Source organism: Schistocerca americana, chromosome 4 (genome assembly GCF_021461395.2).
Source record: "Schistocerca americana isolate TAMUIC-IGC-003095 chromosome 4, iqSchAmer2.1, whole genome shotgun sequence".
Classification (NCBI taxonomy): domain Eukaryota; kingdom Metazoa; phylum Arthropoda; class Insecta; order Orthoptera; family Acrididae; genus Schistocerca; species Schistocerca americana.
The window spans coordinates 824,080,682-824,103,963 of NC_060122.1; the positions used below are offsets into that span (position 1 = coordinate 824,080,682).

The 23,282-nt window shown below is 43.4% G+C and overlaps 1 protein-coding gene across 1 annotated transcript in view; it reads left to right on the forward strand.

Annotated features, from left to right (window-relative positions):
• Positions 1–23,282, forward strand: part of LOC124612275 (autophagy-related protein 2 homolog A) — a 492,429-nt gene that overhangs the window by 434,253 nt on the left and 34,894 nt on the right. The gene's annotated exons all lie outside the window — the stretch shown is intronic.

A 23,282-nucleotide genomic window follows, 5' to 3' on the forward strand; every position in this document is an offset into this window, starting at 1 on the left:
CACTTTTTTATAGATTTTCATTAGGTAGAAGTGCAAGTGATCGGCTCAGTGATGATCAGTGCTTTTTTCACTTACTTAGTATTGCTATACTATTTGTCTAAGCTGCTACTTGCATGTCTTACACGATTTCTGCAGAATCAGTAGTCATAGCTGTAGGAACCAAGTAGTACACAAAACCAAAGTAACACAAATATTTCTTTATTCATAAACCTCTAAGCAATAACAGAAGTAAACCTCTTGTGACTGTGCACCTAACAATACATAAGAACCATACAGAAGGTGCAACATAAGTGATACATGGAACAACTGATGTGCGAGTTTCAAACTAAAAGAACATAATCATGTGAAGATAGCACCCAGGCAATCGAGGAGATGCTGGTGGCCCGATGAGACGCACATCCTTCGGATCTGGTGTGATATGCTGGGTGGGTATTGGAGCATAGGGATGGAACATGCAGAGATACGGACATGCCCAAGGGTGGTGGGCCTGCGCAGCACCCGACGACGGCACGTGGAGGATGGTGCCATTGCCATCTCTGCGTCATCATCAGCAGACAGGTCCCAGTGTGGAGGAGATGGGGCTGGTGGATGCACCCCAACCAGAACAACAGGCTGTGGCAACTGACCTGAGGCCAGAGATGGACCAGCACTTGGCACCAAGAAGTTGAAATCCCAGGGCATTGCAAGTGGAGGAGGCAGCCAGTGGGATGGGGATGCTTCCACAATGAGTGATGATAGGCTAAAGGTGGACAGTAGCAGGACGGGCTGCAGCGACACAGACTGCACCTTTGAACCTGTAGCTTGCAGTAATGATTGAGAGCATAACTGATCAAAGTGATGTGCCACTAACCCATCAGTCATTCGGACATTACAAAGATGCATCTCTAGCAGCAGACAACAGTGGCCGATATCCACTTGGGCAGGCAACCTACCCTCACACTCACAACTGTGATCAAGGCACAAAGTGGCCGGACAAAACCTGACTGTGGCAAGTGCAGTGCAGGCCACAGATGGTGGAGGAGCATGCACGGCTGCCGACCATGAAGCAACTCAGCCAGGCTCCACTCCCCCATAGGCGTGAAGGCTTAGGTGCTCAGGAAAAGGAGAAGGGCATCATCCAGTGAAGACTCCACAACAATCTTTTTCATTTGGGACTTGGAGATTTGCACTAGTCATTCCACATTGCCATTTGGTTGAGGGTGGAATGGTAGAGCCGAAACAAGATGAATGAATGCTGTGATGGAAACAAAACAATTGAAAGGATGTTGACGCACACCAGAGACTGTAAGGAAACTGAGAAGGTGCATTGACGAACAACAAGAGCCAATAGAAATTCAAGAAGGGACCTGCAAAGTCTACTTGAATGCATTCCCATGGCTAGCTTGCAGTGGGTCAGGGGACAGAGATGCCCTAGGAGCTGCCTGTTGTTTGGGACACTGCTCACAAGCCGTGACAAAATGGACAATTTAGCCATCAATCCCTGGCTGAAAAGCATGTCCCCTATCTAACAGTTTAGTGCATGAAACTTCCCTATGGATCTCGTGGAGAAGGCACAGAACCTCAAACCACAATGCAGAGGGAATGACTACTCTGGGATAGAAGTCCTCGGTGGGCAGCAGCAAAACACCATCAAAAACAGAGAGACGATACGGTAAGGTGAAATAGTTGTGCAGCGGATCCAAAGCCCAACCCAGCAGTTTATCTGGCCAGCCCTGTTGAACAAACCAAACCATCTGGTGGAGAACTGGGTCAGCGGCAACGGCAGCTGCTACACGTGAGCTTGTAATTGGTAAACCCTCGATCGTGGCATGCATTTACATATTAAGATGGAAGCAGAGTAATTCTTCATGATCAAAGTCGGGAACAGGACCCACAGAAAGGTGGGACAAGGCGTCCACATTGGCATGTTTAGACGTAGGTTGAAAATGGATTTTGTAGTTGTAGCGAGACGAGAACAGTGCCCAGCATTGTAAGCGGTGAGCTGCCTTGTCAGCAAAAAAATGGGAGAGTTAAACACGGAAACGGAGTGAGAGATTTAGAGGCAAAAGTAGCAGGTCATTAGAGCCATCAGCATTTCAGTGTGCTAGGACCATGTTGAGGCTATACTGTGAGGTGTCAGTGGTTTGCAGAGAATGTCCCCCTCAGGGACCCAGCATTCATTTGCTGATTACGGGTTTGGTGACCCTGGGGTTCCTGAGCTGGGGACTGATAAGCTCCACCAGTCCTCTGTCACCGTAAGCTCTGGGCACGCTTCAGTGACCACCGTGCAGTGACAGTGGAACGTGGTGTATCACAGGAAATGGGAATGATTGACTGCCCATATCGTGAGGATGGTAAAAACTTCTATAAAAAAAAAACTTCAACCTTAAGGTGTGCTGTGCGCCAATGAGATGCATGGCAGTTGAGGAGAACAGTTGTTAGGGGGCAACCTCTGGGGAACCTGCCACACCTCATTTTTGTGAGGCTTATTCAGGCAGTCGGGGCTCTGTCTGAGTTGACCCTTATTTCCCTAGCTGTTCATGGCACCAAAGTGGATCCTTCGAAGTTTTCTTTTCCTCCTTCCAGTGGAAGGGGTGGGCCGCTGGAAGGTAACAACACTCAGTTTAAAAGAGAAGAACTAAAAGCTGAATGGTCCTGGGAAGGCATTGTTGATGTGCAAAACAATATGAAATGGGTGGATGGATGGCAACCTGGTGAATTCAATCTCTTTTATCCTTTTCAACAGCACCAAACTACCAGAGCATATCAAGGCAGGCAGGTGTTCTACGCGTAAGTGTACGGCCCTATTTCCGAAACCCAATGTGGAGTTTTAAGTGCCGGCACTTCAGACACACTGCTCTTGTTTGTAAAGGAGAAGCCACTTGTGACAAATGTGGTTAAGCTGCCCATGACGGAGTTGGTTGTTCTCTCCTCCAAAGTGTGTCAACTGCTCTGGGGGATCACCCTGTGTCGAGTACGGAATGCAGAGTTTTCCTTGAGGAATGGAAGATCCAGGAGATCAAAACAACAAAGCACATCCTGTATAGTGAAGTGAAGAAGTTATACAAGTCCAAGCAGCGACCCAGGTTCACTGCCTCCTTTTCTTTCATTCTTAAACAGCCACTCTAGAAAATTGATGCTGCTACGCAAACAGAGGTTGATAGTATAGGAGTAGCACCTGTGTTCATCATTGGGCTTGGGCTGCTGCAGTTCCTGTGAAACCTTCCCTCCTCCCAGAACTTCAGAAAAAGCCATGGTTGCTGACATTGTGGAACTTACAGCCCCTCCACAGGTCAAGTCTTGTGCACCACCCAGCGCAGCTACAACCACTACCACTTCTGAGGTTGTTGTTCCAAAGCTGCCTCAGACCAAAAACTCAGTCAGAGGCAAAGAATCACCCACTGATAGAGACAAGAGGTATGCAGTCCAACAATGTCAGCATCATCCTATCTGAAGTCTCTCTTGAATCTTCTTCAGACGCAATGGAGCTTGATATCAGAGGCAATCACCTCTGAGCTCCCCTCCCCCATTACGGGCTCCTCTCCCCAGCAGAAAGTCAGGCTTAAAGTGCTATCCCTGTGATAGATGGCTCCCATTATACAGTGGGACATTAATGGGTTCAGGATACATGTGAAGTAACTGAAACTCCTAGCACAGAAACACCCTCTGTACTTGTGTTTGCAGGAAACACATTTTAAAGCGTCCGATGCCCCTGTACTACGGGGCTATATGCCCTATTGCAAGGATGACCTGACTGGGGAAAGGGCCAAGGGAGGGGTTCCTGTGTTTGTCAACAACATGGATCACTCCTCTGCTCTCCCCTGGCTACTGACCTGCAAGCAGTTGCTGCTGAAAGTCATGGGTGTCGGAGAATCGCTGTTTACTCACTGTATCTATCGCCACCAGATGCAATAGATGCTGGGGCTCTCACAGATCTTGTGGAACAATTCTCGTGACCATTTCTCCTCCTGGAAGTCTACAATGCCCGTCATGTCTTGTCGGGCTTGACCTCTACTTTCCTACTTTCCCTTGGGGATGGGTTTTGGAGAGCCTCATGACATCTCATGGGCTGTGCATACTCAACACAGGTACTCACATTCATTTCTGCACTGCTACTTGATCATTCTCAGCCATCAACCTCTCTTTCTGCTCTCTGGCCCTTGCAGGCTCTGTTCAGTGGGAGGTTATTGACAGCCTTTATTCCAGTGACCACTTCCCACTCTGCATTCACCTACTGGATAGAGCACTGCGTGAAGAGAAGCCACCAACATGGATGGTCAGCAGGGCTAAATGGACACTGTTCAGCCAGTGGCTGTGTTTGAACATCACAGCAGTGTCCAAGAACAGATGGACCGCATCATGCACGTGATCCATCATGTCATTGACTTATCCATCCCAAAGTCCTTAGGTCATCTTCGGAGGCGGCTCTTGGTGGACAGACGAGTGCCATTCAGCCATCTGGAACAGGCGTATGGCTCTTCAACAATTTAAATGCCACCCTACAGCAGATAACCTCATGGCCTTTTGAGTCACAAGAGCCAAGGCTCGACACATAATTAAGGAGAGCAAGAAAAGGTTACAACAAATGTTCCTGGACTCCATCAACCGTTCCACCTGCTCTACCAAAGTACGGGAAGCTATCAGGAGGATTTCTGGTAAACGCAGTCGTTTACCATTAGCAGCAGCACTGAAACAGTATGTCTCCAAACAGTGCCCAGCTAGAGGTGGCTATTCAGCAGGCTTTCCCATGTAAACATCACTTGATCAGCATATTCTTTGATATCAGTGAGACACGTGATACTACTTGGAGACGCTGTATTTTTGCACAGCTGCATCAATGGGGCTTTCGTGGCCACCTCCTCATCTTCATACGTTCTTTCCTGTCTCAGCAGTTTTTTGGACCCAGGTTGGTGACTTGCTGTCAGATCGTTTTGAGCATGAGAATAGTGTCCATCAGGGCAGTGTTTTAAGTTTGCCATCTTTGCCATAGCCATAAACAGTATCACATATACGGTAAGGAGTCGTGTACAGTACTCCTTATTTGTGGATCATTTTGCTGTTTACTGTTCCTCCTCCAGTGTTGCAGCAGCTAGCCATCAGTTGCAACTTACAATGTGGATGTTAGAGAAATGGGCTGAGAAGACAGGTTTTCAGTTTTCTGCAGATAAATGTGTGTGTGTGTGTCTGTGTGTGTTTTCATTTTAATCATTCTCGAAATCTTTTTAATTTACCTGTCTTGGATATGAGGGACACCATCCTACATTTTTCAAGACTCGGTAAGGTTCCTGGGCCTCATTTTTGACACTAGGGTGTTGTGGGTGCCATGCCTGAGACACCTGAAAGCTATATATCTTGAGGCACTAAACATCATCAAGTGCCCTACCCACAGGTCTAGGGGAGCAGACAGGGCACATCTGCACCAGTTTTATAGGGCTTTTGTGTGTTTGTGTCTATATCCTGGGTGCACGGTGTATGGATTGAAGATCATTGACACCATGAGAGGATTCAAGTGGCCCCAGGTGCTCATAGGGCCTGTCCCATGCCCAGTATCTGTGTTGAGGCTGGGGAACCACCATTTACCATTCAGCGTCAGCTCCTCATGGTGTGTCAGGCCTGTAAGTTCCTTGCAGCCCCAACTCCATCCACATACCATACTGTTGGTCGTCTGCCTCTGGAATTCCTTTTCTCCAATTGTCCATGAGCCATAATGCTTTTTGGATCCATGCTCAGCATGTGCTGGAGTCACTCCATGTGGAGCATGTACAACCCCAAATCCAGGATCTTAGCTGACTCCCACCCTGGCGCTACTGCAGAAGACCAGCATAATTTTAGATTTAGTGCAGTAGAGGAGAGATTGCACTCCTGCTTCAGTTTTTAATGCGATATTTTCTAACATTTTATATGAGCACCACAACTACATAGCTGTCCTTGCAGATAGGTCTAAACAGGGGGACTCCGTTGGTTGCTCTGTTGTTTTCCCAGATCGTGTCCTCAAGGTCCGACTGCCTCAAGACTTTACTGCCTTTGACACAGAATTATATGTACTCTTGCAGGCACTGGAGCAGATGAGATGTTCTTCCAGTTCCAAATTTCTTGTCTTCTCCAAGTCTCTGAGTGCCCTTCACTCTCTGAAACATCTGTACCCAGCAGATAAAGTAACCCAGAATATCCAGGATGCGCTCCTTCAACTACAAGACTGTGGAAGAAGGTGTCTTTCTGTCGGGTGCCAGGGCACATGGGTATTGCAGGGAATGAAGGGGTGGATCTAGCAGCCAAGGAGGCATATTTTGATCCTCGGTTCTTTCAGTGTGCCATCTCCCTGCATCCTATCACCATGCTGTTGAGGTACAAAGTCAAGCATTGATGGGAAGATGGGTGACCAGAAGTGACCGAAAATAAGCTACTTGTAGTAGAGACTACACCTCGGCTGTGGCCAGCCACGTTGATGGGACGAGGTGCTTCTTACTCATCTTCACACAAGCCAAAGCCGTATGATGCTAGGCTTTGTGCTGCAGAGAGAGGACCCTCCAATATGTGGTGCTTGTGGCACACAGATAACTGTGTGCCACATTTTATTGGACTGGGTTTTATATTTTGACCAGTGGGCCACAGCGGATTTGCCAATGGACCTGCTCTCTCTTTTACTTAATGTTCAAACAAATGTGGCTCGACTGTTAAAGTTTTGTGAATTGTCCAACATTTTTCCCAAGATTTTAGGGTGATGGTTTTAATGTGTTAACAAGGTGACTGGGTCACCCATATTTTTGTAAGTAGTCAGCCAGTCAGATTTGCCTCTGCCTTTCTTTTAGCTCCTTTGTTGTCTTGCTTTTCTTTTAATGTTATGTGTAGCTACTTTTACTGTTTCTGCATTGTTTTAGGATATGTAAGATAGAATGATTGTGTGCTCATTTCAAGTGCATGAGTTTGGAAAAACTTTTGGGTTTTTAGCCACATTCATTTCTTTTAATAAGTGTATGGGCACCGATGACATCACTGTTGAACAGCCATAAGCTCCAAACATCACCACCATCATAATCATCATCATCATGGAGAGAACATAGCTAAATAAAGATTTCAGAGTTTGAAAAGCACAGTCACAATCCAGGCTCCAGCAAAAAGATACATTCTTGCATAACAAGGCATCAAAGGGTGAGCCAATGCAGCCAAACCTGGCAGGAATTTGTGGTAGTAGACTATCGTCCCTCGGAAGGCTTGAAGCTCTTTCATGGATGAGGGGTGAGCCATAGATGCAACAGTGGAGAAGTGGTCTGGCAGACGGGTGAATCCCATCCTGCGAGACCTCAAACCCCAAATAAACAATAGAAGGTTAAAAAAACTTATATTTCATGAGGTTAAATCATAAGCCTGTGGTCTGTAACTAAGACAGAAAACAAAGTGTGCGAATTTTTCAGGCTGCTAGCCACACCAAAAGGCAGGCGCACATATCAATAGAGACCAAAAGGAGTATTCGAAACCAGAACTCGCTGAGACACTTCATCCACAGGAAACTGCAGATACACTTCAGACAAATCAATTTTAGAAAAGTACTAGCCACCCAATATTTTTGCCAACTGTTCTTCCTGGCAGGGAGAGGATACAGATCTTCAATCTACTGTTCATTGACAGTAGTACTGAAGTCGCCATTGAGGTGAAGTTTCCTTGACTGCTTCTGAACTACGACCATTGGAGATGGCTTTTCATTAGCCATAACATGTTTCACCACTCCAAAGATTGTAGTCTGTCCAATTCTGCTTTCTATTGATCTTTCAGGGGCAACAGAAGCAGGACACATGACAAAAATGAGGCCAATCCATGGATTTCAAAGAAATATGAGCCGAATTCATAGCATACCTTCTGGAAACAAGACCAAAAACTTCTCACACAGTGTTTCCAATTGAAAATACAGTACTTGATCAGACACAAGATGGATCGTGTTGGTGACATAAAATCCAAATGTCTGAATTGCGTCCATCCTGAACAAGTTGTCAACACTGGCATCAGCAGCCACCAAAAATGTAATGCAGAGAACCACTGACTTGTAAGAGGCAGATGCAGTAAATCGTGCCAATAGCACAATGTTCTATTTATTATAACTGACCAGCTACTGCATGACCAGTGTCAATGGTGACAAGCTTATACTCACATAGGTTTGAGAAATCAATAACATCACTGCAGTACCTGTGTCATCCTGCAGCCAGAGAACTTGGCAAAAAGCACTTAACTTGATAAACAACTTGGGAGAAGTCACAAACATTGGAGTCATACACTTTGTGTCCATGTCCATATCCTGAGCAGCCTCCAGTGAACGACACATGGAGGCGATGTGCCCTTTCTTCTGGCAAGTATTACAAGTAGCCCAGTCCATAGGGCATGCCAGATTGTTCATGCTGGACAAAACAGAACCAGGGAATGCTGGTGCCGTGGCAGTCGTGGCTCGGCCTTGGTCTGCTCGGTCCAGGGCCCACATGTTTACCATTACCACTGCCGCTTCCTTGAGCAATCTATCTGTTCTAGTGGGCACTCCTTGTGACACTACTGTCATATGACCCCACACTTCAATCTGGTCACCCACTGTCCATGAAACTGCAAAAGATTGTGCTATTTGCAAAACTTCTGCTGTTGGGGAGTTTTCTTCGAGTAAAGCCGTCTGGCGCACTTCCTTGTCCGGAGCTAAACAGATATTTACACCATGAAGTTCGGCTGCCCAGGCCCTGTATAAGTGGTTTGGTTTCGTGCAGCATCGTAGAATTCAACTTGTGCTGCTGTGATATGCATTCATTTGTGATGGAACTTCCACAATAAACTGCATGTGTGATAAGAAGTAAGAGATGCCAGTTCTTGTAAAGGGGTAGGCTGACACACTAACTGATACACCTTAGGTGGACTCCATGGAAGGAATAAGGCTTTGCACAAATTCTGAGTCTGCCTCACCAAAAGCCAAAAAATGTTGTCTACGACTTTTTTCGTAAGCTTCCCAATACTCGGCTGTATCATCGTATGGAGGAAAAGTGGGTGGATAAACCGGTTGGATGGTACTCTGTCTGTTAATGGAAGCCAACAAAGTGGTCACAGCTGAAGTAAGCTATTCAGTCAGGGCCAGTAGCATGGCAGCCATAATGACTAAACCTGATGAAATCATTCTGAAAGACTGGACAAAACAAAAAGGACAAGACAGAAACAGAGAACGCTGACACTGGCATTGTGGCAGATGTGGCTGCTTGGGCTGGCTTTGGTCTGCTCAGTGCTGAAAGTGCAAAAAGCATTCCAAACTTCTCACAGTCATGCGGCGACCAAGTAATACATGAAGCTGATCTAAGTAACACAAATATGGCTTTATTCATAAACGCTTGAACAATAATGGAAATAAGCCCCTCGTGACTCCACATATAACATGACAAAACAATCGTACTGAAGATGCAACATGAGCAGTACACAGAACAACTAATGTGAGTGGTACAAACTAAATGAACACAATGAGAGTGAGTCAGCACTGCGCCACACCTGTTTAGGTGTGAATCACTGGTAGATGGCACAGCAGAGACCACGATATGTGCACGCTACCTACAGGCGACTTCTAGTGGCTGGCCCATGCTGATGCATTTGGTGATTGATTTAAGCACACATGCATGATGACACTACACTCATCACAATCGCCATGCACTAGTAGCAGGCTATAGCAACAGCAAACTATTATTAAGCTTTAGTTTAAGAAGAAAAAAAAAAAAAAGAGAGAGTTCACTTAACATTTGGAACAGATAAACTTCTAGTTATTGACATCAATAGATTGATCTACAGTGCTTTACTTAATGTGGCTGACATTGCTGACATTTTAAGACAGAAAATGAGGCCTTCAATTCAAACCATCTCTTGGTCTAGCTCTCTCTTCCTATCCATAAATTCTCTGTCTCTCAATCTTTGACTGTCCCCCAATTCTTCCCATATAAATAAATTACACATTTCCAGTTTCAGAAACCTTTCCCATTACAATTGATGTGTAAATAGCAATCCAATTTATGGCTACAACTTCTCTTTAGTTTCAAGTGGTGTCCTAATGACTGTAACATCACCAAGAGCACAGCTGATGACTCAGCTACTTAGCGTGGCAAACACTGTGATGCTAGAATCATAACTGCTTGCATATGAAATTGTTTTCAGATGTAGAGTTTGCCACAGATGTATGTCAGTGTACATTTACATTATTTCCAAATTATGTTGATACATTTTGACATATTGTTACAAGTTTACAATATTCACCACTCAGTGATCGAGAAAATCAACTTTTCCTACAAATAGTGTAACCTAGCTTGTCCCAAGCAAATACAAACTTGGTTATGTGTTACTTGCTGCATTGAAAATTTCTGTTCCTTGACATTACCTCTACCTCTTCCCCTTGCCCCTAATCAGTTTCCAAATTTGGAATGAGAAAATCTTGTAGTCAACATTATTTTAAATTGTCTCATATTTGTTAGTGATGTCTGATCATGTAAAAAAGTGACCCTTGAGTTTCAGAACTACTTAAGATATTTTAGTTAGATTAATTATGCAATTCATTAACTTTATGCAGTTTAAGCATCACCATTTCTTACAAACTTCATACATCCTTTACTATAACACAGAAGTAACCACTGTCCTACATTATTGAAATTATAGGTGTGACACATGTGCTGCCAGTAAATAGTGAATAGACCAAAAATTTACAGTTTTTCATTCTCTAATTTGGCGTATTGATACAAAAAATTTTATACATCTCATATGGAAAATTGTACTGAAATGCAGGAGGATCTGCAGCAAATTGACGCATGGTGCAGAGAATGGCAATTGAATCTTAATGTAGACAAGTGTAGTGTGCTGCGAATACGTAGAAAGAAAGATCCCTTATCATTTAGCTACAATATAGCAGGTCAGCAACTGGAAGCAGTTAATTCCATAAATTATCTGGGAGTACGCATTAGGAGTGATTTAAAATGGCATGATCATATAAAGTTGATCGTCGGTAAAGCAGATGCCAGACTGAGATTCATTGGAAGAATCCTAAGGAAATGCAATCCGAAAACAAAGGAAGTAGGTTACAGTACGCTTGTTCGCCCACTGCTTGAATACTGCCCAGCAGTGTGGGATCCATACCAGATAGTGTTGATACAAGAGATAGAGAAGATCCAACGGAGAGCAGCGTGCTTCGTTACAGGATCATTTAGTAATCGCGAAAGCATTACGGAGATGATAGATAAACTCCAGTGGAAGACTCTGCAGGAGAGACGCTCAGTAGCTCGCTACGGGCTTTTGGTGAAGTTTCGAGAACATACCTTCACCGAGGAGTCAAGCAGTATATTTCTCCCTCCTACGTATATCTTGCAAAGAGACCATGAGGATAAAGTCAGAGAGATTAGAGCCCACACAGAGGCATACCAACAATCCTTCTTTCCACAAACAATACGAGACTGGAATAGAAGGGAGAACCGATAGACGTACTCAAGGTACCCTCCGCCACACACCGTCAGGTGGCTTACAGAGTATGGATGTAGTTGTAGATGTAGTTGTAGATGTAGATGTAGATTCTCTTTTCCAATTTTCCAATAAAATGTTTGTATGGATGCTAATAATATAGCTGCTTCTTACTCAAATAACGGGAAGGGGGTGGGGGGGAAGACAAACAAACAGTGGAAGGGATAGATTGCTACTCACTGTAAAGATGACACAGTAAATTGGAAACAGACACAGTGGAAAGATTGTTAAGAGTTGAGCTTTCAGCCAAAGCCTTTTTCATAAAAGAAAACACACACACATTCCCACAGTCAAGCAACATCATGCACACATGACCACCATTCCTGGCTGATATGGCCAGAATGCAACTAATGCTTTGAATGAAACAGCAATCTGGATTGGGCAAGGAAGGGGTTGGTTAGCAGGGATTGGGAAAGGGGGGGGGGGAGGGGGAGCTGTCTGGCAGAATGTGCAGGGACTAAATGGGAGAGGGCATAGTGTTGGGAGACTGTGGGGAATGGAAGGAGGGGAGGAGCAGGAAAGGAGATGACAAGAGAAGGGCAAAGGAATAATGGGTGTGTTGGCAGAGAGTGGCACCCATGAGGGTATTGGTACGTGAATTGAAAGGAGAAGATAGGACGGGGGATGGAAAGTGTTGGGAGAAGGGTTTGGGGCTGTAGGTTATTGGAGATTGAGGCCAGGATAATTTCAGCAGCAGAGAATGTGTCATAAGGAAAATTCCCATCTGTACAGTTCAGAAAAACTTGTGGTAGGGTGGGTGGAGGATCCAGATGGCCCAGGTTCTGATACATGTTGTGTTCAGCTGCATCTTGTGCTACAGTGTGGTCCACTTTCCTCTTGGCCACAGTTTTTTGGTGGCCATTCATCCTGGAGAAAAAGCTGTGCAGTGATTGCAACAGAGCTGATATATGGCTAAGCTGCTTTCACAGGTGGCCTGGCCTTTGACAGGGCAGGATAAACCTGCGACAGGACTGGAGTAGGAAGTGCTGGGTGGGTGGTTTTGGCAGGACTTACCTGGGTCTTCCACAGGGATATCATGCCTGTGGCAAGGGGATGGGATTGGGAGTGGCATAGATATGGACTAGGATGTTGTTGAGGTTAGGTGGGCAGTGGAACACCACTTTACGAGGGATGAGAAGCATTATGGGTATGATGTCCCTCATTTCAGGGCATGATGTTAGATGATTATAGCCATGATAAAGGATGTGTTTCAGTTGTTCCAGTTGGGGGTGTTATTGGGTGACTAAGTGGACGTTCCTTTATAGCTGGTTCTTGGGGTTGGGGGAAGGGTGGGTTGTTGTTGGGTTGTGGTCTGGGCAACCTCTTGGTGGACAAGGTCTGGGGGATAGTGCCTGCCTGTGAAAGTCTTTGTGAGATCTTCATCATACTGGGCAAAGGAGTTCTTGTCACTGCAGATACACTTCCTCTGGGTGACCAGTCTATATGCGAGGGATGTTTTGATGTGGAAGGGGATGACAACTGTCAAAATGGAGATACTGTTGGTGGGTTTAATGTTGACAGAGGTGTGAATGGAGCCATCAGAGAGGAGGAGGTGAACATCTAGGAAGGTGGCACCGGTTCTGGAGGACCACATGAAGCAGATGGGAGAGATGGTGCTGAGGTTGTGAAGGAACGAAGATAGGGAGTCTTGGCCCTGAATCCAGATCATAAGGATATAATCAATGAACCTGAACCAGACTAGAGGTTGGGATGCTAGGAAGGACTCCTCTAGATGGCCCATAAACAGGTTGGCACAGGGTGAGGCCATGTGGGTACCCATGGCTGTGCCGTGGATTTGTTTGTATACCTCCTCTTCTAGGGAGTTGTAGATATGTGTTATGATAAGGTTAGTAAGATGTATGAGGAATGAGCAATGGAAACATTTCTTTGCCACCAATCCTTCCACCCAAAGCCAACTTATTTCCAGCATTGAATCCTGCATCTCCCAGTTCATGCCACCATACAACTGTGATCCTCCTCCTCCTCCCCCCCCCCCCCCTACCTACCTAACCAACCCCATTGGTCACCTTGCACCTTCCAGGAATTCCTTACGTCCAACTTGGCCTCACCATCATTCCCCAGGACCCCTGTTAAAAACACGAAGCTTACAGCAAAAGAAAGGACAGCCATATACAGCCTCAAAACAGATCCTGATTTATTCACCCTACTTGCAGACATTTCCACTGCTGTCACTATGAATTACAGTGACTACTTGGCAGAAGGCCTGTGTCTGTTGTGTGGCTCTGCCAGAGCGATCCCATCCCAGAAGTCCAACATAACCTCCAATCCCTACTTAAATCTTTGGCACTTCCCAGAACCTCTCTTCTGAATCCATTTCCCTCCTCACTCCTATTATACCCTGCACACCCACCTTACACATGCTCCCCAAAATATACAAACCCAACAATTCTGGATGCCCCATTGTAGCTGGTTGTTTTACTCTGAAAAATTATGGTCCTCATTGTCCAACACTTCCCAGCCAGTTTCCAGAAATCTACCCTCCCATGCCAAAGATTACATACACTTCTTTCAACAATTCTCCACCAGCCCCATGCACCAGTGTACCTCCTGGATCCCTATTTGTCACCGTTGATGCCACCTCCCTATATACCAATATCCGTCATGCCCATGGTCTTGCCACCATTGAACACTACCTTTCCCACCGTCATTCACACTCCAAACTCATTACATCATTCTTCATACACCTTACTAACTGTATCCTAACACACAACTACTTCTCCTTTCAAGAGAAGATATACAAACAAACTCACTTCGCAGTCATGGACACCAACATGGCACTATCATATGGCAACCCGACGAAACCTTTCTGCCCTCCCAAAACCCCTACACTGTGCTCTTGTTCAGATACACTGATGATATCTTCATGATCAGGCCTCAGGGCTAATACACCCTATCCTCATTCCTTTGCAATCTCAACACCTTTCCACTTCACCACATCCTCCTCAACCAAGCATGCCACCTTCTTTGACATTGACCTCTTCCTCTCTGTTGTGTCCATCCACACCTCTGTGAACATTAAACCCAACAGCACCTGCATTTCCACAGCTGCCATCCCTTCCACACAAAAAAATTCCTCCCATACAACCTCGTCACACAGGGGCGGAGAATCTGCAGTGACAAGAACTCTCTTGCCCAGTATGCTGAAGGTCTCACATAGGCCTTCACAGACAGACAATACCTCTATACCTAGCCCACAAACAGATTTCCTGTGCCATATCCCACCACCATCCCACCCCTCCCACCAACCCCAAGGATCGGGTAGTGCCCCCTTCAATGCCCGGTACCACTGCTGACTGGAAAAACTGAACCACATCATTCATCAGGGCTTTGAACATCTATCTTCATGCCCTGAAATGAGGTACGTTGTACCCAAAATCCTACCCTCCCTTCCTACAGTGGTGTTACAACACCTATCCAACCTGCACAACTTCCTAGTCCATCCATATGCCACTCCCAATCCCAGCCCCTTGCCACAGGGATGCCTGTGGAAAATGCAGGTGCATGTCCTGCCCAATCCACCCACCCAGCGGTTCCTATTTTAGTCGAATCGCAGGCTGATCTTACCCCTTCAGAGGCCAGGCCACCTGTTCAAGCAGCCTATTGATATAGCAGTTCTGTTACAACCATTGCACAGCATTTTATATTGGCATGACTACCAATCAGCTGTCAACAGGATGAAAGGCCACTGAAAAACTGTGGCCTAGTGAAAAATGAGCCCTGTGGCACAACATGCAGCTGAACATAACATGCTTGATTTCAATGGCTGCTTCATAACCCAGGCCATATGGATTCTCTCCTTCCCCTCCAGCTTTTCTGAATTGTTGAGGTGGGAGTTATCCTTACGACACATTCTCCGCTCCTGAAATTATCCTGGCCTCAACCTACAGTAACCCACACCTAAACCCTCCCCCTCCCCCCCCCTCCACACACACACACACACACACACACACACACACACACACACACACACCTTCATCTCCCACTGCCTCCCGAAACTGTACCCTCTGCCATCCAGTCACAGTGCATGCTCTGCCAGACAGTACTTTTCTGTTCCTCCACTTGTACCTTGTTACTCCTCCCCCTTCCTCGCTTCACTGCGGATTGCTGCTTTCATTCAACACAACAGCTGCATTCTGTCAACACAACAGCGGTCATGTGTGCATGAGGTTGTTAGAGTTTGTGTGTGTGTGTGTGTGTGTGTGTGTGTGTGTGTGTGTGTGTGTGTTCCTTTTCTGAAGAAGGCTTTGCCCAAAAGCTCAATTTGTAATACTTTTTTAGCCTGTCTGCATCTCAGTGTGTCATCTTTGTGGTGAGGAGCTAGGTATCCTTTTCATAATATTGTTGGAAAGAAAGTTATTTATTTTGAAATACATTAATGGAAAAGCTTTCTAAATCTCTCACTAATGTATAGATATCCAATAAAGTAATGCAGTTATAAATTAAATAAACATATTTTTTGACATTAACCTTGTTAGATAGAAGCAATTTATGACACTTAATGAGAATAAAAGAGTCAAGAGAGAAAAATATATGATTTAAGGATTAAAGGATGGGGTGGTACTGGATTGTCTGGAGACTTGTAGAAACTGATAGAAATTGAGAAAAATTTACCATTGTCAGAAGCTGAAAATAATTGCTGGGATATAACAAAAAACAAATACAATGTGTGGAGATTTTTACATTATGGAATTCCCTTTCAACCTATTCTACTCCATTCTCCTTAACACGTAGCCCTGAATGACTTTCTGACCAACTTCTGGACTAGTCTCATTTTGCCTGTTTCAACCAAATGAGAATTTCTTGAAATTGGTTTTTTTTAATTATAGGGTGGTATTAATTTACTACATTTCCAGTGTTTTAACCCATGAATATATTTCTGTTTGTTAGATGTAAAGATGCTGAATTTGTTTGTTTTTAGTGCAAAAAAGAAACAATTTAAATCAAACAATGGAAAATCCAGGATGGAATGTAACAGTACTAGAGAAGGAAAGTTGCCACTCACCATATAGCGGAGATGCTGAGTCGCGATAGGCACAACAAAAAGATTCACACAATTATAGCTTTCTGCCATTAAGCCCTTTGTGAGCAGTAGACACACATCCCTCATCTCAATGACTGCTTCACAGCCTGTGCTATATGGATCCTTCCCATCAGCACCAGCTTTTCTGAATTGCGCAGGTGGGAACTTTCCCTGCAATACATCCTACATTCCCATAACCCTCCTGGCCTCAACCTTCGTTAGTCACTGTCCTCACCCATCCAGCCCCCTTTCTGACCCATTCTAGCACTACACAGCCGTTGTTTCACCACCACACCCAGTCTTTTAATTTCTTTTTATTTCTCTCCTTTCAGCTACTTACCCCCCCCCCCCCCCCCCCCTCCCCTGCACCTTCTTTCCTACCCTCCGTCTGAACTGCAACACTTCACTGTCTGCCACTCCCACCATACTATCGCTCCCCCTCCCCGCCCCAGCCTCCTCCTTACCTCCACCCAGTTGCCACTCCCATCATGCACTGGTGCTGCTGCTCGTAGTGTGGTTTCAGCTCTCTGAGACTGTAGACGTGTGTGCAAGTTGTGTTTACGTGAGAGTGTGTGTACATGTGCGTATGTGTGTCTACTGCTGACAAAAGCCTTAATAGGCGAAAGCTTTAATTGTGTGAATCTTTTTGTTGTGCCTATCATGATTCAGCATCTCTGCTATATATAAAGAAACAATTTATGTTGAGTAATCCAGTAAAAATATGATTTTAATATTGATAATTATTAACATCTTTCCAATAACCAGTGAAACTGTAGACCTATACATAACTGACCTTCAGCATTAGTTACTTTCTTTGTTTCATGTTTTGTGGATCATTTTGCACAACAAATTGTAGTAATGTGGAATGAGTTATTTTACATACACATTGCAAATTAATTCATAAATATGGCTAACTGCTAAACTTTTATAAGTTTTTTATTTATTTGTTTGATTTATTGTACCTTTCTTATTTTATTTTTTCAAACATAGAGATGTGAGTTAATAATTCCTACCCACCAACTTTTACACACTACAATAATAGAAATTCTTCTGCCAAATAGGAGGAGTTGTGAAGGATAAACTTCTACAGTTTGTTTTCAAATTTCACGTTGCTGTCTGTCAAACATATTATACCCCTGAGTAAGTGATCAAAAAATACATGAGTAGTTACAGTATTGCACTCCCCTTTTCGTACTAAAGACAACCTTAATGTGGAGGGATGAATTTAATTCCTCCTTTTGGTATTGTAATTATGAACATCGTTGTTCCTTTTGAACTGCTGTAGATTAGCTACAACAAAGTTCATGATGGAATAAATATACTGTGAAGTAGTCAGAAAGCACATCTCCTTAAACATCTTTTAGGAAATGATTGTGGGTGACACCACATATTATTCTTACACAATGTTTTTGAACTGTGGAGGCTTTCTTTCTTAAAAATGAGTTCCCCCAGAACATTCTTTGATATGACATTATTGAATGAAAATATGCAAAATATGTGAACTTACTGATTTGTTTCTCCCCAACATTTGCAATGATTGTAAGTGTAAACTTGGCTGAACTAAGTTGTTGTTGTTGTTGTTGTGGTCTTCAGTCCTGAGACTGGTTTGATGCAGCTCTCCATGCTACTCTATCTTGTTCAAGCTTCTTTATCTCCCAGTACTTACTGCAACCTACATCCTTCTGAATTTGCTTAGTGTATTCATCTCTTGGTCTCCCTCTACGATTTTTACCTCCACGCCGCCCTCCAATGCTAAATTTGTGATCCCTTGATGCCTCAGAACATGTCCTACCAACCGATCCCTTCTTCTAGTCAAGTTGTGCCACAAACTTCTCTTCTCCCCAATCCTATTCAATACCTCCTCATTAGTTACGTGATCTACCCATCTAATCTTCAGCATTCTTCTGTAGCACCACATTTCGAAAGCTTCTATTCTCTTCTTGTCCAAACTAGTTATCGTCCATGTTTCACTTCCATACATGGCTACATTCCATACAAATACTTTCAGAAACGACTTCCTGACACTTAAATCTATACTCGATGTTAACAAATTTCTCTTCTTCAGAAACGATTTCCTTACCATTGCTAGTCTGCATTTTATATCCTCTCTACTTCGACCATCATCGGTTATTTTGCTCCCCAAATAGCAAAACTCCTATACTACTTTAAGTGTCTCATTTCCTAATCTAATTCCCTCAGCATCACCCGACTTAATTTGACTACATCCCATTATCCTCGTTTTGATTTTGTTGTTGGTCATCTTATATCCTTCTTTCAAGACACTGTCCATTCTGTTCAACTGCTCTTCCAAGTCCTTTGCTGTCTTTGACAGAATTACAATGTTATCGGCTAACCTCAAAGTTTTTATTTCTTCTCCATGGATTTTAATACCTACTCTGAATTTTTCTTTTGTTTCCTTTACTGCTTGCTCAATATACAGATTGGATAACATCGGGGAGAGGCTACAACCTTGTCTCACTCCCTTCCCAACCGCACTTCCCTTTCATGCCCCTCGACTCTTATAACTACCATCTGGTTTCTGTACAAATTGTAAATAGCCTTTCGCTCCCTGTATTTTACCCCTGCCACCTTCAAAATTTGAAAGAGAGTATTCCAGTCAAGATTGTGAAAAGCTTTCTCTAAGTCTACAAATGCTAGAAACGTAGGTTTGCCTTTCCTTAATCTTTCTTCTAAGATAAGTCGTAGAGTCAGTATTGCCTCATGTTTTCCAATATTTCTACGGAATCCAAACTGATCTTTCCCAAGGTCAGTTTCTACCAGTTTTTCCATTCATCTGTAAAGATTTTGTGTTAGTATTTTGCAGCTGTGACTTATTAAACTGATAGTTCGATAATTTTGACATCTGTCAACACTTGCTTTCTTTGGGATTGGAATTATTATATTCTTCTTGAAGTCTGAGGGAATTTCGCCTGTCTCATACATGTTGCTCACCAGATGGTAGAGTTTTGTCAGGACTGGCTCTCCCAAGGCCGTCAGTAGTTCTAATGGAACGTTGTCTACTCCCGGGGCCCTGTTTCGACTGAGTTCTTTCAGTGCTCTGTCAAACTCTTCACGCAGTATCGTATCTCCCATTTCATCTTCATCTACACCCTCTTCCATTTCCATTATATTGTCCTCAAGTACATTGTCCTTATATAGACCCTCTATATACTCCTTCCACCTTTCTGCTTTCCCTTCTTTTCTTAGAACTGGGATTTCATCTGAGCTCTTGATATTCATACAAATGGCTCTCTTTTCTCCAAAGGTCTCTTTAATTTTCCTGTAGGCAGGATCTATCTTACCCCTAGTAAGATAAGTCTCTACATCCTTAGATTTGTCCTCTAGCCATCCCTGCTTAGCCATTTTGCACTTCCTGTCGATCTCATTTTTGAGACGTTTGTATTCCTTTTTGCCTGCTTCATTTACTGTGTTTTTATATTTTCTCCTTTCATCAATTAAATTCAATATTACTTCTGTTGCTCAAGGATTTCTACTAGCCCTCGTCTTTTTACCTATTTCATCCTCTGCTGCCTTCACTACTTCATCCCTCAGAGCTACCTATTCTTCTTCTTCTGTATTTCTTTCCCCATTCCTGTCAATTGTTCCCTTATGCTCTCCCTGAAACTCTGTACAACCTCTGGTTTAGTCAGTTTATCTAGGTCCCATCTCCTTAAATTCTCACCTTTTTTGCAGTTTCTTCAGTTTTAATCTACAGGTCATAACCAATAGATTGTGGTCAGAGTCCACATCTGCCCCTGGAAATGTCCTACAATTTAAAACCTGGTTCCTAAATCTGTGTCTTACCATTATATAATCTATCTGATACCTTCTAGTATCTCCAGGATTCTTCCACATATACAACCTTCTTTTATGATTCTTGAACCAAGTGTTAGCTACGATTAAGTTATGCTTTGTGCGAAATTCTACCAGACGGCTTCCTCTTTCATTTCTTACCCCCCCAGTCCATATTCACCTACTATGTTTCCTTCTCTCCCTTTTCCTACTCTTGAATTCCAGTCACCCATTACTATTAAATTTTCATCTCCCTTCACTGCCTGAATAATTGCTTTTATCTCATCATACATTTCATCAATTTCTTCATCATCTGCAGAGCTATTTCGCATATAAACTTGTACTATTGTAGTAGGCATGGACTTTGTGGCTATCTTGGCCATAATAATGTGTTCACTATGTTGTTTGTAGTAGCTTACCCGCACTCCTATTTTTTTATTCATTATTAAACCTACTCCTGCATTACCCCTATTTGATTTTGTATTTATAACCTTGTATTCACCTGACCAAAAGTCTTGTTCCTCCTGCCACCGAACTTCACTAATTCCCACTATATATATCTAACTTTAACCTATCCATTTCCCTTTTTAAATTTTCTAACCTAACTGCCTGATTAAGGGATCTGACATTCCACGCTCCGATCCGTAGAACGCCAGTTTTCTTTCTCCTGATAACGACATCCCCTTGAGTAGTCCCCGCCCGGAGATCCGAATGGGGGACTATTTTACCTCTGGAATATTTTACCCAAGAGGACGCCATCATCATTTAACCATACAGTAAAGCTGCATGCCCTCGGGAAAAATTACGGCTGTAGTTTTCCCTTGCTTTCAGCCGCTCGCAGTACCGGCACAGCAAGGCCGTTTTGGTTAGTGTTAGAAGGCCAGATCAGTCAATCATCCAGACTGTAGCCCCTGCAACTACTGAAAAGGTTGCTGCCCCTCTTGAGGAACCACACGTTTGTCTGGCCTCTCAACAGATACCCCTCCGTTGTGGTTGCACCTACGGTATGGCCATCTGTATTGCTGAGGTACGCAAGCCTCCCCACCAATGGCAAGGTCCATGGTTCATGGGGAAAATTGTTTTAGGAGTTACAAAATGTAATTTTTCCAGTGAAAATTCTCATCAATAAGAGCATCAAATCTTTTTGAAGTTTCTACTCTGTTTATTGTTTCCTCCGCATGTGTCGCACTTATCAATGGTATATAATATAAATGGATAGATAAAAGTCTACTCACCAAGTGGCAGCAGGGAAACACACATACAGAAGGGTTTAACTTTTACAAGCCTTCGGAGCCAGTGGGTCCTGCTTCTGGCAGAAAAGTTGGAGGGGAAGGAAGAGGGGCGAAGGAGAAAGACTGGAACTGTACCCCTCTTCCTAAACCCCTCCAGTCCTTTTCCTTCACCCCTCTACCTTTCCCTTGAACTCTTCTGCCAGAAGAAGAAGGCACTGGCTCCGAAAGCTTGTAAAAGTTAAACACTCTTGTGTGTGTGTTCCCCTGCCACCACTTGGTGAATAGATTTTTTATCTATGCACCTACATTATATATCTAAAAACACAAATGATGTGACACGTGGAATGTTTCCCTCTGTCACATCATTTGTGGTTTTAGATATGTATTTTTCCCACGTGGAATGTTTCCCTCTATTATATTCATCTACATTATATTGTCAATAATTGATTATTTTTGTTGTTCGATCATTGGTATAGTACCCCTAGATGTGCAGAGCTCAATATGTTGTGTCTTTTCATAATTGAGAGTGAGACCATTCACAGAAAACCAGTTAATGAAATTTTAAGAACTTTGTATCTCATCTCTTCTGTTTCTGTATGTGTGCTTGGATTGATTACAGTATTAGTTTCAGCTGCAAAAAGAAATAATTCTGCTTGCTGTATATCAGTTGGAAGATCATTTACATGTATGAGCAACAGTAGTAGATGTAAGATGGAGCCTTGGGGAACCCCATAGCCAATTTCCCACAAGTCAAAATAATGTCCCAGTCTACGTTTGTAGAGTTACTAAGTACAACTTTCTGCATTCTTTTAGATGGCTGTGCATTATCCATTGGTTGACTAAATCAGTTTATCAGGGAGAATACTGTGAATCACACAATCAAGTGCCTTGATAGGTTACAAAAAATACCAACCACTGCTGTTTTATTATTTATTGCTTGTAAAGTTTGCTGGGTCAACATATGGACGGCATTCTGAAATCGAAACTGTTATTTCCTGAGGATATTATTGTTGCTCACATGAAATATTATTATTCTGTAGGGTGTCCATAAAGTCTGGGTGTATAGGGAACTCTAATAAATAATAATAAAGCACATTTTACTCACTTTAATGTCGATAAATAATATTTTCAACATGATCTCTGTTCTTTTCATTGCAAGATTAAGATGAACTCGATGGAATAGATCTGCATTGCTGCCAGTTTTAGCACAATGATTGCTTACGCATTCTGTCAGGTGCATATGTCTGTCAGGGTCATCTTTATGTAAGTGATGCAATGTCTGCAACTTGCACAGATGAAATCTCTCCTCTGCCAGGATTTTGGGGATAGTTGACCTTGGAACACCCAACTCCATACATACTCAGTGAAGTGATTTCTTTGGACTAGCATAAACCTTGGCCAAGACACCCTCTTTTGTATCGTCTAAAGTCTTTGGCTTTCTGGAATGGGACTTGTCCAACTTGCTGCCTGTTCATTAAACTGTGAGATTAATTTCCCGTTGGAAGTAAAACAAAAGGTTGACAATGAGTGTGTCGAAGGTAAAATTCTACTGCAATTTTGTGATATGACCATTCTTCTTGTCCACTTAAGACTACCAACTCCACTGATTCTTCATTATACAGAGCCACCATTCAGTCTGGAAAAAAAATTATTAGAATTTATTGTATTTTTATTTATTTATTTATTAAGATTTATAATGTATAGAATATTTCTGAAACTTTATTAGAATTCCCTAT